We start from the raw sequence: 17,395 nt of genomic DNA on the forward strand, positions 1-17,395 counted from the left end.
GTATGCCGTTGTGTACATGGACACACAGAACATTCCAAACTGCGCCCTTCCGTGTTTAGAATGTGTGTGCATGCAAGATGGCACTTTGCAACTGCTAAGTATGTGAGCATGCCCAGTACGCCGTTGTGTCGATGGACACACAGTACATTCCAAACGGACGTGTGATACTACGTGTGTGGGCATGCCCAGTGACACCTTGTGTCGGTGATGTGCCTCTGTGTATGGGCCTGGCCATTGACATCCTGTATAGCGATGGTGGTCATCCAGGCAACAGATTTTCAGCGTCATGATAGATGCCTACATTGAACACACTGGTTGACTGTCTTGAAGGGTGTACTGTCTGTGGCGCGTCCCGTATCTATGTAGTGTTGTTGTAGTGTTCCTTAGATATTTAGTTGCCCCAATCACACCACTGCTGTGTATTTGTCTATTTCTACCTTGGGACAGTAATATGCTTTCAGACTGCTCACTCTCTATACATTCCCTATCGGCGTCCTTGCCTTTGCGGATGATGTCATCCACCTAGAAGTATGCCTCTGGGAGTGCTGTGTTCAGTAATCTCGGTAGCGCGCTCTGTAACTGCGTAATGCTGTAGTGTGATAAGGTAGTTAGGTGTATGTTTGACTCCCAGCCCTGCCAGGTGTGTGCCTCTGTGTGTTTGTGTGCCTGTGTGTGTGTGTGTGTGTGTGTGTGTGTGTGTGTGTGTGTGTGTGTATGTTTCCAGCTGCCTGGGGACACTAATGCTTTTAGACGCCTCACACCACATACAGTCCCTCTCGGTGTCTTTGCCTTTGCGGATGATGTCATCCACCTAGAAGTATGCCTCTGGGAGTGCTGTGTTCAATAATCTCGGTAGCGCGCTCTGTAACTGCGTAATGCTGTAGTGTGATAAGGTAGTTAGGTGTATGTTTGGCTCCCAGCCCTGCCAAGTGTGTGCCTCTGTGTGTGTGTGTGTGTGTGTGTATGTGTGTGTTTCCAGCTACCTGGGGACACAGTAATGCTTTTAGACGCCTCACACCACATGCATTCCCTATCGGCGTCTTTGCCTTTGCGGATGATGTCATCCACCTAGAAGTATGCCTCTGGAAGTGCTGTGTTCAGTAATCTCGGTAGCGCGTTCTGTAACTGCGTAATGCTGTAGTGTGATAAGGTAGTTAGGTGTATGTTCGACTCCCAGCCCTGCCAAATGTGTGCCTCTCTGTGTGTGTGTGTGTGTGTGTGTGTGTGTGTGTGTGTGTGTGTGTGTGTGTGTGTGTGTGTGTGTTTGTTTCCAGCTGCCTGGGGACACAGTAATGCTTTTAGACGCCTCACACCACATACATTCCCTATCAGCGTCTTTGTCTTTGCGGATGATGTCATCCACCTAGAAGTATGCCTCTGGGAGTGCTGTGTTCAGTAATCTTGGTAGCGCGTTCTGTAACTGCGTAATGCTGTAGTGTGATAAGGTAGTTAGGTGTATGTTCAACTCCCAGCCCTGCCAAGTGTGTGTGTGTGTGTGTGTGTGTGTGTGTGTGTGTTTTTCCAGCTGCCTGGGGACACAGTAATGCTTTTAGACGCCTCACACCACATACATTCCCTATCGGCGTCTTTGCCTTTGCTGATGATGTCATCCACCTAGAAGTATGCCTCTGGGAGTGCTGTGTTCAGTAATCTCGGTAGCGCGTTCTGTAACTGCGTAATGCTGTAGTTTGGTGTATGTTCGACTCCCAGCCCTGCCAAGTGTGTGCCTGTGTGTGTATGTGTGTGTTTCCAGCTGCCTGGGGACAGAGTAATGCTTTTAGACGGCTCACACTACATACATTCCCTATCGGTGTCTTTGCCTTTGCGGATGATGTCACCCACCTAGAAGTATGTCTCTGGGAGTGCTGTGTTCAGTAATCTCGGCAGCGCGTTCCGTAACTGCGTAATGCTGTAGTGTGATAAAGTAGTTAGGTGTATGTTCAACTCCCAGCCCTGCCAAGTGTGTGCCTCTGTGTGTGTGTGTGTGTGTGTTTCCAGCTGCCTGGGGACAGAGTAATGCTTTTAGACGGCTCACACCACATACATTCCCTATCGGTGTCTTTGCCTTTGCGGATGATGTCACCCACCTAGAAGTATGTCTCTGGGAGTGCTGTGTTCAGTAATCTTGGCAGCGCGTTCCGTAACTGCGTAATGCTGTAGTGTGATAAAGTAGTTAGGTGTATGTTCGACTCCCAGCCCTGCCAAGTGTGTGCCTGTGTGTGTGTGTGTGTGTGTGTGTGTGTGTGTGTGTGTGTGTGTGTGTGTGTGTGTGTTTCCAGCTGCCTGGGGACAGAGTAATGCTTTTAGATGGCTCTCACCACATACATTCCCTGTCAGCGTCTTTGCGGATGATGTCATCCGCCTAGAAGTATGCCTGTGGGAGTGCGGTGATGCCAGAACTCGGTAGCGCGTTCTGTTACTACATAATGCTGTAGTGTGGTAGACTAGACAGGTAGATGCTCAATTCCAGGGCATGGCAGGTGTGTGTTTGGCAGTTATACCGTATGTGTTGGTATCTGTGGGTGGCTAGCTGCAGGATGTGTCCAGTTTGTTTTGTTGCTGACCTATTTAGTGTCCACAGCCCGAATATTCTGCCAAGACACTGGGTTGTCAACACATACAGTCGCCAATAGGTCTGGTGAGTAACTGTCAGCAGCCCTACTCTTACCCTTGCTACGGTCTGACCCGTGTGACGCAACATAACACACGTGCCTTGATATTAACAACACTACATGATGCAGGTGGCACATGTAGTTCCCTTTCCATTCCTGTCTAATGCATTGCTGTCATGTGGTTCACTGTTGTGATATAAATGCCATATCTACATATGTGTGTACATGTATATGTGTGTATGTATATATACATATATATATGTCCATGTATATATGTCTACAAATAATATATGTGATATATGTAGATATAGAGGTGGACATAGATGTGAACATATGTCTGGGGACATCAGCACTATTGACTATTTGTGCCGGATGATCTGTACGTGATAACCTGGGATCTATGTATATCTGCCATGGCGTGGTGTTAATGCACATCGTCTGTGGTGTGCAGGGCCACGGGTTGTAGTCGTGTAGACACAGGTTATTTTGTTTCTGGGAAGACCGTGGGACATCGAATATGGTGATGGTAAGGCACATGTTGCCAGTTGTGTGTGGATCTGAGCGACACTGTACAATGGTTAATATGTTGGAGGTTCGGTATGGGTCATATAACTATTCAATAGAAGACTATACTATACAGATGAGGTTGACTATGGTGTATCACATTTATCACCAGGGTGTGCTGCTGGTGCCTGGAGTGTATGTATGTAGTCATCCAGGTGCAGGTCTCGCATATAGTTGACAGCATGGGAGGGGGGTCAGGCATACTGTACGTACATTGCAGAACTGTGCCTCGGGACTGCTCCTGCCTTAGCAAACCTAAGCTAGGGGTGTGCCTATACCTGCCTGGTGACGTTGGGAGGGATGACAGCAGTGGTGGGGTTGTCAGGGTGTACAGGCTGCACAAACAGGTGTTGATCAGCACAATCAGCTGATGACATGGCCAGCCCGCACATGAACAGTACATTAATGCAAGCAAGCAGCGTACACACATGTTTCGTCCATTCTCTACACCACCGGTGTATACCTGCAGGGACATTTCACGACACAGTCCAACCAAATGACACAGGCTGCAGCAGGCAACATATACCAACATGTGCAGGAGGCTGGGGCAGTGCGGATGTGTATGCTGCCGAACAACCCTTACTGGGGTGACATAAGACTTTATAGACCGAGGGTGACTTACCAGGGTCTACATGGGCTGGGGATGTAGGAGCACTATCAGGTGGACAGAGACCTCCTACAGCAGCTTGTTGACCTGTGCCTAACACATCAAACAGGCCGAGGGGAATGCATCACAGTGGATACCATGGGATGTGTTGGCCTAGGTGTACTAGCCACAGGTACCTCACACAACACAACTGGGGATATCATGGGTATCTCGCAGGCATCTGCATCCAGAGGATTGCACCAGTTCACAGATGCCATGTCAACACATGCTAGTGAGCACGTACAGGTCCTCCACACATGTGATTAGTGGACCAGCAATATGAATCTGTTCAACCACATGGATAAGTACCCTGGGGTACTGGATGCTATAGCCTGCACACGTAGCACCACCCGGGGAGCAGGGTAGGGCCTACAGTCAGTGCAGGGGCATATCCTCCAACAGCTAGGCCCTATGCAATGGCCAGGGCATGAGATTGAATGTGTGTGCTGTCTGCCCTGGAAGTTGTGATGTGTCCAATATATGGCGTCTGACACAGCTGTAGCACACCAGTGCCTATGTGGGCATTCCCTACAGTCTCCTAGTGGTGGATGCTAGGTAAACACTGGTGTAGTGGCTTATAACATCCATCAGCAATGCACACACACCTAAACACTCACACCATACTGAGGCGGATGCACAGGCATGACATATACATGTGCAAGTGTTTGGGATGCTCGGTTCACAGTTCTGGTATCCGGACACATCTGTTGGGGCTCTGCAGTATTCACAAGCTACATGCATACATGTTGTTATGTTATTTGCTATGCTACACAATGTTATCCTGCAGTAACAGTTGCAGCAGAAACAGCATGGGGCAGGGCCACACAGCCCAACACCACTGCCAAGGCCTGTACAGGCACAGTGTGACTTGGTGAAGGAACTACCCGAGTAGGGCACAGTCGGCGACAGCCCGTGCACAGTATGTCCTGCCCTTGGCAAAGAAGCAACACAAGGCATATGCACTGACACAGTAGGTACCCACGGATTTCCCCTCTCTGACCTGCACACAATACAATGGATGCCAAATATGACAGTACCTGTGCTCGGCCATGTATGGCAGGTGCACTGTGTGCATCCGACATAGGCAGCACTCCAGCACCGTCCTCAAGTCCGTAACACAACCTGGGTATGTCTATTGACCTAACAAGTGGCAGTTGTATTAGAATGTGTACTTACCCATTGCTCTGGTATGTATGTGAGCATACAAGTGACTGTGGTGGCCAAATGTTAGGGCAGCAGACAGTACACATCCATAGTGGCACCATGACCTCTGTAGCACATACGGGGGTCACAATGGTAGGCTGTAGTACACAGGGTGTCCTAACCCACTGCAGATTATGGGCTGACCATCATGTGTGTCCGTACAGCCCACACACATTCCATGCAGCTGGACAGATGTGGACCAATAAAGACAAATCATATACGATGGCCTATGGATATGCCCAATGACTGACCCCAACCCCCTATGACACACACAGACGACATCAGGCCAGGCTGTTTGATGTAGGATGTGTAATAGGACGTCCAACACCACTGTGCTGGTAATTAATGCTGGGAACTGACATACCCTGGTATCCCTCCAACCAGCAATTTAGGTAGGTCCACACACTGACATGGAGTACCCGGCAGACCAGTACAGTAGTGGCAGATGTGTACAACTGTTGGCTGTGCCCCCGTCACACCTACACATGTGAGAGTCATGTGCACCACCCACGGTGCTGTGTAGGACTGTGGCTGTGGTTGCATGTCCCCCCACGCTATACAGACGTGTAGCAACTGTCAATGCTACATGACCATTAACTACCCTGCAGACACAACATGTCACCTGTCTGTGTAGAATGGAGGGGTCAGCATCACAGTACTAACTATCTGGACATGACACATGCAATACAGTTGACCATACTTTGCATGCTCACACACATGACGGTATTGTCAGTCTACAACATGCGTAACAGTCATACTGGGCATGCTCACACACTGCAACACAGGACGGCCAGGCATGCACACACCAGTGGTCCAGACATATCTGCCAGTACATTGCTATACTATTGGATGTCTGCGCTGTATGGTGTTTGTGGTCTATTGTCTGTACGTATGCCATGGTCTAGTGTTAATTCACATGAGCTATGTGCACAGGGTACTTCTACCATCACGTGTATAGGGCGGTTCTTTGTTTGCAGACAGGCCGACGCCTTTGGATACAAACCGGGTAAGGCACAGTCCAGCAGGTGGGAGCTGTTGTGCGTGGGTTTGCGCAGTGTTAAGCACTGCTGACCTCTGGTCACAGCACCTTATACACTTTTACACTCCACATTTCTTTGACAGGGCACTACTGGCATACTGGTAGACAAACACGCTTACAGCCGCTCGCTCTCCGACATTTCCGCTTACATTTGTCACTCACGCTGGGTGTGTGTGATCCCTTGTGATGCGTATTACATCGGACTACATGACTACAGTATCGGGTATGTGTAACCATTGTGCGACGGCAGCCGTTCGACTGTACGGACTCGGCGGCCTGTCCAGTGACGTAATCATATTATATGCGTGTTCCTCATACGATCTGCTCCCATCTGCCTGATACATGGGAACTGATATTCTGCAGTGCTGACATGTGACTTGAGTTTGTTAATGCAGCTGTCTGCCGAGTCATGCTACCACATACCAACTGCACGTTGACCACCTTTCAGATTGCACGACGGGAGACTGTAGGAGTGACACCTTTCCCACTTTGCATGGGACAGTCCCTCATCACACATCACATGTGACAATACCAGAACTCTCCACCAATCGGGGACACATTTCTGCAGAATCAGGTACAGGTCATGAAAAACAGGGACACTTTTACAAAAGTAGTGCTATTAACTTGACACATTGGCAGAATCAGAGCATATGGCATAATACACATATTCTGAAGTAACAGTTGTTTATAACTCTTACTTATTGTCATTAGTCAGTAAGTGTAATTCACCACCTTTCCTTCAACAGCCACTACATTTAGGAGGGATTAAGAAGGACACAGTTAGACTTTCAGTCAATCTCAGGGACGTACCTGACATTCAGGGACAGTTGAGTTGTATGGACAATACTCTAACCATTGCAACTGTCCTGATTAGGGAACCTTCTCATGTTGTAGGTGTCTGTACTGGTTGCTTGTTACAGGTCTTGTATACCTGACACGTCGATATGTCATATGTAGTAGCATATGCAACTATATTGCTGCTAGACTATGCTTGATTTGCTCCGATATGTATATTTCTGTACTATGCATGGCTGTAAGTATGTTCTGCCCTGGTACATCTGACAGTTCTACAGAGCAGGTTCCACTTTGGCCATTCAGACTGGTGGTGGCCCTATAGACCCTATATGTAGAGCTACCACATGTGTCGAGGCAACACATACCCACAGCATACCTCTCAACTGTCACTGATTTTCAGGGCCGTCCCTGATTTTGAATCAAATTTTAACTCTGTCCCTCTTAATCCCTCCTAAAACTAGTGACGTTTGGAGGAAAGGTGGTGAATTACACTTCATGAATAATGACAATAAGTAAGAGTTGCAAACTTCTTTTACTTCAGAAAATGTGTATTAATTCATACGCCTGATTCTGTCACTGTTTCCAGTTAATAGCTCTAATATTTTAAATGTGTCCATGATTGTCCTTGTGTTTTCTTGACTTGTCCGTGATTCTGTTGAAATTTGTCCCCAGTTGGTTGAGAGGTCTGACCCACAGCCAGTAGTACACGGACAACCTCCACGGTTTGCATACGTTAAGGTTATTCATGTAGCATTATAATTGATAATACTGTTTCCTATTACATGTAGCTGTTACTAATACAACAAATTGATGTCTGACACCACTACACACACTATATAGCCTCCATTCCGAACTCACAGGCGGGCCATGTGCCATAACTGTCTTTGCAAGACACAACTGTCCAGACGGGTGTGTCCTCATGGCGCAGGTGTTTAACCTCTTCTATTATGCTATCATCTACCTGAGGTGGTCAGCAACATATGCACTTTCCGTCAGTAGCAGAACTCACATACCAATGGGTGTGACTGAACACGTATCAGGAACAATGCATAACACCCTACGGGACACATTTAGACGATTGGTTCTATTAACCAGACACATTCACAGTCACAGAACATATGTATTCATTCATGTTTGTCGAGGTACATGCTGCTTATGACTCATACATGTTGTCATCTGTCATTACCTGTATTCCGCCACCTGTTCACCTAATATCAGTAGTTCTGGCAGTGTTTAGTTATACTTTGTTACATTCTGATACATAACTATGGACGTCCATGCTAATCGGGTACACGGCACTGTGTAGGTCTCTATGTATTCCCCGATGGTTTACAAACTATCTGGTAGATGTGCTCTTCAGGTTTGGGAGGTGTAGACGTATGCTATGCCCACATAGGAATATTAATGACTTCCACTGGGCGGGCCTACTACATCTCTGCCAACCAGCACCTGCACACTTAAGCCCATTAATGCATACCCATGGTCCACCTACCTGGCACCCCTCTACAGCAGTCGTGACAAATACTTACTGCGAGCGCAGCTGGGTTATGAGCACACGCTTACACATTGCCCACTCTCCCCATCTCGGGACACGTCGTACATTTTGTCAACCCATGTATTATCACACTTGCACAACCTACTGTTCCATATACACCTACATCCTGCTCGTAGTAGTGTCAGCAGATTCTTTCATACCCTGAATTTTTGGGGTCCCGCAAAGGACACCGTTATCCATGTTTAAAGTGTAGACCTTACAGAACTCTCCCACTGGTCCTTTCCTACCGGTGTTTTGGACAGCAGCAGTGTATTGATCTGTATTGCCTGTCTGTATGTCTGTCCGGCCTAGCTGGGCGATGTGGGGAGTACAACGTTTCTTTATTGGACCTCCCAGTCACAAATGCCCGGGCTGTAAATATGTTACCCCCAATTGCTGTAAAGTGACCTATTTATGTGAATGTGTATATCTACACAGACATATAGTTTGTTTTGTGTGTATGTGTATATATCACTACCTGTTGTTTGTGTATATATATCTATCTGTATATATCCGTAGTATATCCTTATGTGTGTGTGTGTATATATAAATATATATATATATATATATATATATATATATATATATATATATATATATATATATATATATATATATATATATAATATCTGTATGGATATATATGTGTATGTAAATTAATATAGCTATGTGTATATATACGTTTTTATCTATATATATACATCTGTGTGTCCGTTAACCTGTACATTTCCTGGACATGGACACTTACACATGCATATTGGTTTTATCCCTGCTTCAACAGCATACTATTGTCTTAGTCATTCTGACACCAACACTTCACTCCGATGAACTTGTGCTCAGTATATGGCACGTTATGCAGCAGACAGATGTCGCAAGTTCTTCATGTCTGGGGTGCCGCTGCTAACTGGGTTGTGATAGTGTCATTCGACCTATTCCTCGTATGTGCAGCCTATTATTCCTGCTACTGTGTTTGTTTCTGTACACATTCATATTATTACTGTTGATAGGATGTGTGTTTGTGTTACTGTGACTGTACGTCGACAAATTGTTTTCTTCATGTAGTTGTGTCTTTCTGCTTTTCCCGGTTTGGGGTTGTCACAGCAGAACTCCGTTCCGCTCATGTGTGGTGTATAGGTTTTATGTGCCGGGCTGCCAGACCTGACACACAACGTCCGACAACGATACGCCCATTCACGCATGTCTCCACGCAAACAACGCTCTATCTGGGAATTGCAACTACGTACTAGCTGACCTCCACAGGCCGCTCCATTGCACCCGGCGCAACATACCCTATCACTCCTGTGCCCATACTCGCATATCCATGGTTTCTCCTGCACACCCGTGTTGAGTTTCCCCGCATAACAGCCGTTATACACCTGATATCACAGCCATGACAAATATGACAGTACCTGTGCTCGGCCATGTATGGCAGGTGCACTGTGTGCATCCGACATAGGCAGCACTCCAGCACCGTCCTCAAGTCCGTAACACAACCTGGGTATGTCTATTGACCTAACAAGTGGCAGTTGTATTAGAATGTGTACTTACCCATTGCTCTGGTATGTATGTGAGCATACAAGTGACTGTGGTGGCCAAATGTTAGGGCAGCAGACAGTACACATCCATAGTGGCACCATGACCTCTGTAGCACATACGGGGGTCACAATGGTAGGCTGTAGTACACAGGGTGTCCTAACCCACTGCAGATTATGGGCTGACCATCATGTGTGTCCGTACAGCCCACACACATTCCATGCAGCTGGACAGATGTGGACCAATAAAGACAAATCATATACGATGGCCTATGGATATGCCCAATGACTGACCCCAACCCCCTATGACACACACAGACGACATCAGGCCAGGCTGTTTGATGTAGGATGTGTAATAGGACGTCCAACACCACTGTGCTGGTAATTAATGCTGGGAACTGACATACCCTGGTATCCCTCCAACCAGCAATTTAGGTAGGTCCACACACTGACATGGAGTACCCGGCAGACCAGTACAGTAGTGGCAGATGTGTACAACTGTTGGCTGTGCCCCCGTCACACCTACACATGTGAGAGTCATTTGCACCACCCACGGTGCTGTGTAGGACTGTGGCTGTGGTTGCATGTCCCCCCACGCTATACAGACGTGTAGCAACTGTCAATGCTACATGACCATTAACTACCCTGCAGACACAACATGTCACCTGTCTGTGTAGAATGGAGGGGTCAGCATCACAGTACTAACTATCTGGACATGACACATGCAATACAGTTGACCATACTTTGCATGCTCACACACATGACGGTATTGTCAGTCTACAACATGCGTAACAGTCATACTGGGCATGCTCACACACTGCAACACAGGACGGCCAGGCATGCACACACCAGTGGTCCAGACATATCTGCCAGTACATTGCTATACTATTGGATGTCTGCGCTGTATGGTGTTTGTGGTCTATTGTCTGTACGTATGCCATGGTCTATTGTTAATTCACATGAGCTATGTGCACAGGGTACTTCTACCATCACGTGTATAGGGCGGTTCTTTGTTTGCAGACAGGCCGACGCCTTTGGATACAAACCGGGTAAGGCACAGTCCAGCAGGTGGGAGCTGTTGTGCGTGGGTTTGCGCAGTGTTAAGCACTGCTGACCTCTGGTCACAGCACCTTATACACGTTTACACTCCACATTTCTTTGACAGGGCACTACTGGCATACTGGTAGACAAACACGCTTACAGCCGCTCGCTCTCCGACATTTCCGCTTACATTTGTCACTCACGCTGGGTGTGTGTGATCCCTTGTGATGCGTATTACATCGGACTACATGACTACAGTATCGGGTATGTGTAACCATTGTGCGACGGCAGCCGTTCGACTGTACGGACTCGGCGGCCTGTCCAGTGACGTAATCATATTATATGCGTGTTCCTCATACGATCTGCTCCCATCTGCCTGATACATGGGAACTGATATTCTGCAGTGCTGACATGTGACTTGAGTTTGTTAATGCAGCTGTCTGCCGAGTCATGCTACCACATACCAACTGCACGTTGACCACCTTTCAGATTGCACGACGGGAGACTGTAGGAGTGACACCTTTCCCACTTTGCATGGGACAGTCCCTCATCACACATCACATGTGACAATACCAGAACTCTCCACCAATCGGGGACACATTTCTGCAGAATCAGGTACAGGTCATGAAAAACAGGGACACTTTTACAAAAGTAGTGCTATTAACTTGACACATTGGCAGAATCAGAGCATATGGCATAATACACATATTCTGAAGTAACAGTTGTTTATAACTCTTACTTATTGTCATTAGTCAGTAAGTGTAATTCACCACCTTTCCTTCAACAGCCACTACATTTAGGAGGGATTAAGAAGGACACAGTTAGACTTTCAGTCAATCTCAGGGCGTACCTGACATTCAGGGACAGTTGAGTTGTATGGACAATACTCTAACCATTGCAACTGTCCTGATTAGGGAACCTTCTCATGTTGTAGGTGTCTGTACTGGTTGCTTGTTACAGGTCTTGTATACCTGACACGTCGATATGTCATATGTAGTAGCATATGCAACTATATTGCTGCTAGACTATGCTTGATTTGCTCCGATATGTATATTTCTGTACTATGCATGGCTGTAAGTATGTTCTGCCCTGGTACATCTGACAGTTCTACAGAGCAGGTTCCACTTTGGCCATTCAGACTGGTGGTGGCCCTATAGACCCTATATGTAGAGCTACCACATGTGTCGAGGCAACACATACCCACAGCATACCTCTCAACTGTCACTGATTTTCAGGGCCGTCCCTGATTTTGAATCAAATTTTAACTCTGTCCCTCTTAATCCCTCCTAAAACTAGTGACGTTTGGAGGAAAGGTGGTGAATTACACTTCATGAATAATGACAATAAGTAAGAGTTGCAAACTTCTTTTACTTCAGAAAATGTGTATTAATTCATACGCTCTGATTCTGTCACTGTTTCCAGTTAATAGCTCTAATATTTTAAATGTGTCCATGATTGTCCTTGTGTTTTCTTGACTTGTCCGTGATTCTGTTGAAATTTGTCCCCAGTTGGTTGAGAGGTCTGACCCACAGCCAGTAGTACACGGACAACCTCCACGGTTTGCATACGTTAAGGTTATTCATGTAGCATTATAATTGATAATACTGTTTCCTATTACATGTAGCTGTTACTAATACAACAAATTGATGTCTGACACCACTACACACACTATATAGCCTCCATTCCCGAACTCACAGGCGGGCCATGTGCCATAACTGTCGTTTTGCAAGACACAACTGTCCAGACGGGTGTGTCCCTCGCAGGCGTACGGGTGTTTAACCTCTTCTGTTATGCTATCATCTACCTGAGGTGGTCAGCAACTTATGCACTTTCCGTCAGTAGCAGAACTCACATACCAATGGGTGTGACTGAACACCGTATCAGGAACAATGCATAACACCCTACGGGACACATTTAGACGATTGGTTCTATTAACCAGACACATTCACAGTCACAGAACATATGTATTCATTCATGTTTGTCGAGGTACATGCTGCTTATGACTCATACATGTTGTCATCTGTCATTACCTGTATTCCGCCACCTGTTCACCTAATATCAGTAGTTCTGGCAGTGTTTAGTTATACTTTGTTACATTCTGATACATAACTATGGACGTCCATGCTAATCGGGTACACGGCACTGTGTAGGTCTCTATGTATTCCCCGATGGTTTACAAACTATCTGGTAGATGTGCTCTTCAGGTTTGGGAGGTGTAGACGTATGCTATGCCCACATAGGAATATTAATGACTTCCACTGGGCGGGCCTACTACATCTCTGCCAACCAGCACCTGCACACTTAAGCCCATTAATGCATACCCATGGTCCACCTACCTGGCACCCCTCTACAGCAGTCGTGACAAATACTTACTGCGAGCGCAGCTGGGTTATGAGCACACCCTTACACATTGCCCACTCTCCCCATCTCGGGACACGTCGTACATTTTGTCAACCCATGTATTATCACACTTGCACAACCTACTGTTCCATATACACCTACATCCTGCTCGTAGTAGTGTCAGCAGATTCTTTCATACCCTGAATTTTTGGGGTCCCGCAAAGGACACCGTTATCCATGTTTAAAGTGTAGACCTTACAGAACTCTCCCACTGGTCCTTTCCTACCGGTGTTTTGGACAGCAGCAGTGTATTGATCTGTATTGCCTGTCTGTATGTCTGTCCGCCTAGCTGGGCGATGTGGGGGTACAACGTTTCTTTATTGGACCTCCCAGTCACAAATGCCCGGGCTGTAAATATGTTACCCCCAATTGCTGTAAAGTGACCTATTTATGTGAATGTGTATATCTACACAGACATATAGTTTGTTTTGTGTGTATGTGTATATATCACTACCTGTTGTTTGTGTATATATATCTATCTGTATATATCCGTAGTATATCCTTATGTGTGTGTGTGTGTATATATAAATATATATATATATATATATATATATATATATATATATATATATATATATATACATATATATATATATATAATATCTGTATGGATATATATGTGTATGTAAATTAATATAGCTATGTGTATATATACGTTTTTATCTATATATATATACATCTGTGTGTCCGTTAACCTGTACATTTCCTGGACATGGACACTTACACATGCATATTGGTTTTATCCCTGCTTCAACAGCATACTATTGTCTTAGTCATTCTGACACCAACACTTCACTCCGATGAACTTGTGCTCAGTATATGGCACGTTATGCAGCAGACAGATGTCGCAAGTTTTTCATGTCTGGGGTGCCGCTGCTAACTGGGTTGTGATAGTGTCATTCGACCTATTCCTCGTATGCGCAGCCTATTATTCCTGCTACTGTGTTTGTTTCTGTACACATTCATATTATTACTGTTGATAGGATGTGTGTTTGTGTTACTGTGACTGTACGTCGACAAATTGTTTTCTTCATGTAGTTGTGTCTTTCTGCTTTTCCCGGTTTGGGGTTGTCACAGCAGAACTCCGTTCCGCTCATGTGTGGTGTATAGGTTTTATGTGCCGGGCTGCCAGACCTGACACACAACGTCCGACAACGATACGCCCATTCACGCATGTCTCCACGCAAACAACGCTCTATCTGGGAATTGCAACTACGTACTAGCTGACCTCCACAGGCCGCTCCATTGCACCCGGCGCAACATACCCTATCACTCCTGTGCCCATACTCGCATATCCATGGTTTCTCCTGCACACCCGTGTTGAGTTTCCCCGCATAACAGCCGTTATACACCTGATATCACAGCCATGACACACCTTTACACATTGCTCTCTCATGAGCGTTGGGGCCCTACACACATTTTGTACCGCCTCGTGTATTCACAGGCTCACCATCCATTCATATTTGCACATACGTGCCTTTCCTGGTGTTATGGATTATGAACGATTTGCGGGTTACAAGTGTAGGTGGTCGCAACATGTCCTACATTCCGTCTGTTTACAATGTTGACGTAGCACATCAACGATGTTATGGCCACTGGTATAGCCCTGCCTCTGGTGTGGAGAGCAGTGCTCTACCCACACTTGTGCAGCTTTATGTGACATACGCTGCGAGCACTTAATAATTCCTAACTTGCTCTGGATTCCCTTCACAACCCTTAGGTTTGCTTTCATCTTTCAGCATTCTTAACATATCTATATACATATATATATATATATATATATATATATATATATATATATATATATAGATAGATAGATATGTAGCTATATAATTGCATATTTCTGTTATGTCTGTGGATATTTATCTATACACACATCTGTCTGACTATATATATATATATATATATATATATATATATGAAAGTTACAGCTGTAGAAGACAACATACATTTGCTATGCTAATAGCTGCGTACACCCATGCAGGCCCACTTGCATCTACTTATTCTGAGTTACATATGTTTACAGGCACGTCTTTAGGATTGCATGTGCCTTATTCCTTATGACAGTACCACTTTGATGGAATCCGGTTAACGGACCCATGCGAACGCAGTCATTTTTACATGTATAAATGTTGGTTTTACAGCACAGAGGCATTCATTACACAATTAATATGTGCTATAGTCATACTTGCACCAGGAATGCCTTTACGTTGGGTGGATGCTGTAACCACTACACTATTGGTGTTCTGGCTCATTTATATGTATACCCATGGTTCATAGCTGCTCTGACATATGCCTCACCGCTTTCCTTACAAAGCAGGCATCCATTCTCCTGTTGGAAAAACCGCAGTACTACAGTTAGGACATTCCCTGTTTCCTACTGCTCTGGACCTGTGCTGCAAGTCTACTCACTCCAAGGATATTCATAACATTTACGCTTACAGTCCTCGCACATACACATGTTTGATTGTCAGGGTGTTCATGTGCTGGTCTGGGTTTAGGCTCAGCCGACTGGTGACTAGCACTGCCCTGGCGCTGTTCAAAGATCAGACGTAGCACATGGACAGAGTTAGTCCAGAGTTTAACATTCGACCTGTGTTTACAGATGCAGGTGTTTGGGCACCTCTGACCACATTATTTGGTTGACGCTACATAATTTAGGGCGGGGAGTGGTTCCACTACGTAATGCAGGTTGGGGGGGGGGGGTGGTTTCCCTTCCCATTTGACTATTTCGTTCATTTATACATACAATGAATATTATTCTGGACATCTGTTATGAAATCCCTACAGGTATGCAATAGTCTTGTCAACAGCTGGGACAGTTGGTTGGTGTACTTCTGTGTACGGACCTCTCTGATACTCGGGCACTCGTGTCTACAGTGACAGGGACAAGGCTATGACAACTCGGGGACAATCACGGACACTTCTACCATATTAGTACTATTAACTTGGAACATGTTGACAGATTCGTAATACTACTAATTGTCTGCAGTTAAATGCATCTATTACTCTTCATTGTTGTAAGTAGTCATTCTCATTCAACACCTTTCCCCCAAAGGGCACTGGCTTTGTGAGTTTTTAAGGGTCTGGCCAGTTATTGTGCGAATGCTCTGACCATTGGTATCATTGACATTGTCATATGTATGGGTTGTGCTGTATTCCTGTGGCTAGGGTTGGCACCTTTTCGAATGGCCAAGATGGGACTTTTTGGGAACACACCAGGTTTTACAAGCCGACACATACCCACAGTCAGTACAACGGATAGAACTTTACTTATTTGCCTACATAAAAGCCTATTGTTGTAGCGGTTTATTTGCTTATTCTGTTTCTTGTAACATTTAGGTATTGTAGGTACTGCAATAATTATTTTCTGCTACTATTACATAACATATGGGACATAATTATGTCCTACAATCCCAGGACATTTGCCATTTGAAATGTCTTTTGTCAGAACACAACTGTCCAACGATGGACTGTCCCTCGCAAAGCGGGACAGATGAGAACCCTACTGTGGACACCAGATTGTTTGGGCCAACACATAGCCACGGTCACTGCAGGTTTAGAACAGTCATTTGTTTCCTAGCTATAAGCCTTATACCTTTGGCACTTTTGTTGTTTGCCTGTTTCTTGTACGAATTACGTTTATTCTATCCTGACATGACCGATTTAGGCAACTGTTACATGCAGTATGGTGCATAGTTATTTCCTACGGTCACAAGACATTTGGCATTGTACCATTGTTGGTCAGGTCACACCTACACATACATTAATTGTCCCTCACACAGTGGATCAGGGGTATCCTGTTTACGTCAGTGCCTTCATCACCCTTATACCATGTGCCACTATGCGAATGTGTGCAATATATTCTCTCGCTTATTCGTGTAGGGACACATGCGTCATGGGCAGGTGTTTGATCGTGGGTAGTAGGTTATGCATGACGATTTAGGGCTGGACAGTGTCGTGCACCTCTAATGCACATTCCAACTTGTGTCCAGATATCTACAGGACTGGACTTTGTGTCTTCCATTC

At 45.6% G+C, this 17,395-nt stretch overlaps 1 protein-coding gene across 8 annotated transcripts in view; it reads left to right on the plus strand.

Annotated features, from left to right (window-relative positions):
- B3GALNT2 (beta-1,3-N-acetylgalactosaminyltransferase 2) overlaps nucleotides 1-17,395 on the plus strand; it is a 1,092,678-nt gene that overhangs the window by 556,716 nt on the left and 518,567 nt on the right. The window lies entirely within an intron of this gene.

This window comes from Protopterus annectens, chromosome 1.part1, assembly GCF_019279795.1.
Source record: "Protopterus annectens isolate FY-2018-M chromosome 1.part1, PAN1.0, whole genome shotgun sequence".
NCBI lineage: Eukaryota > Metazoa > Chordata > Ceratodontiformes > Protopteridae > Protopterus > Protopterus annectens.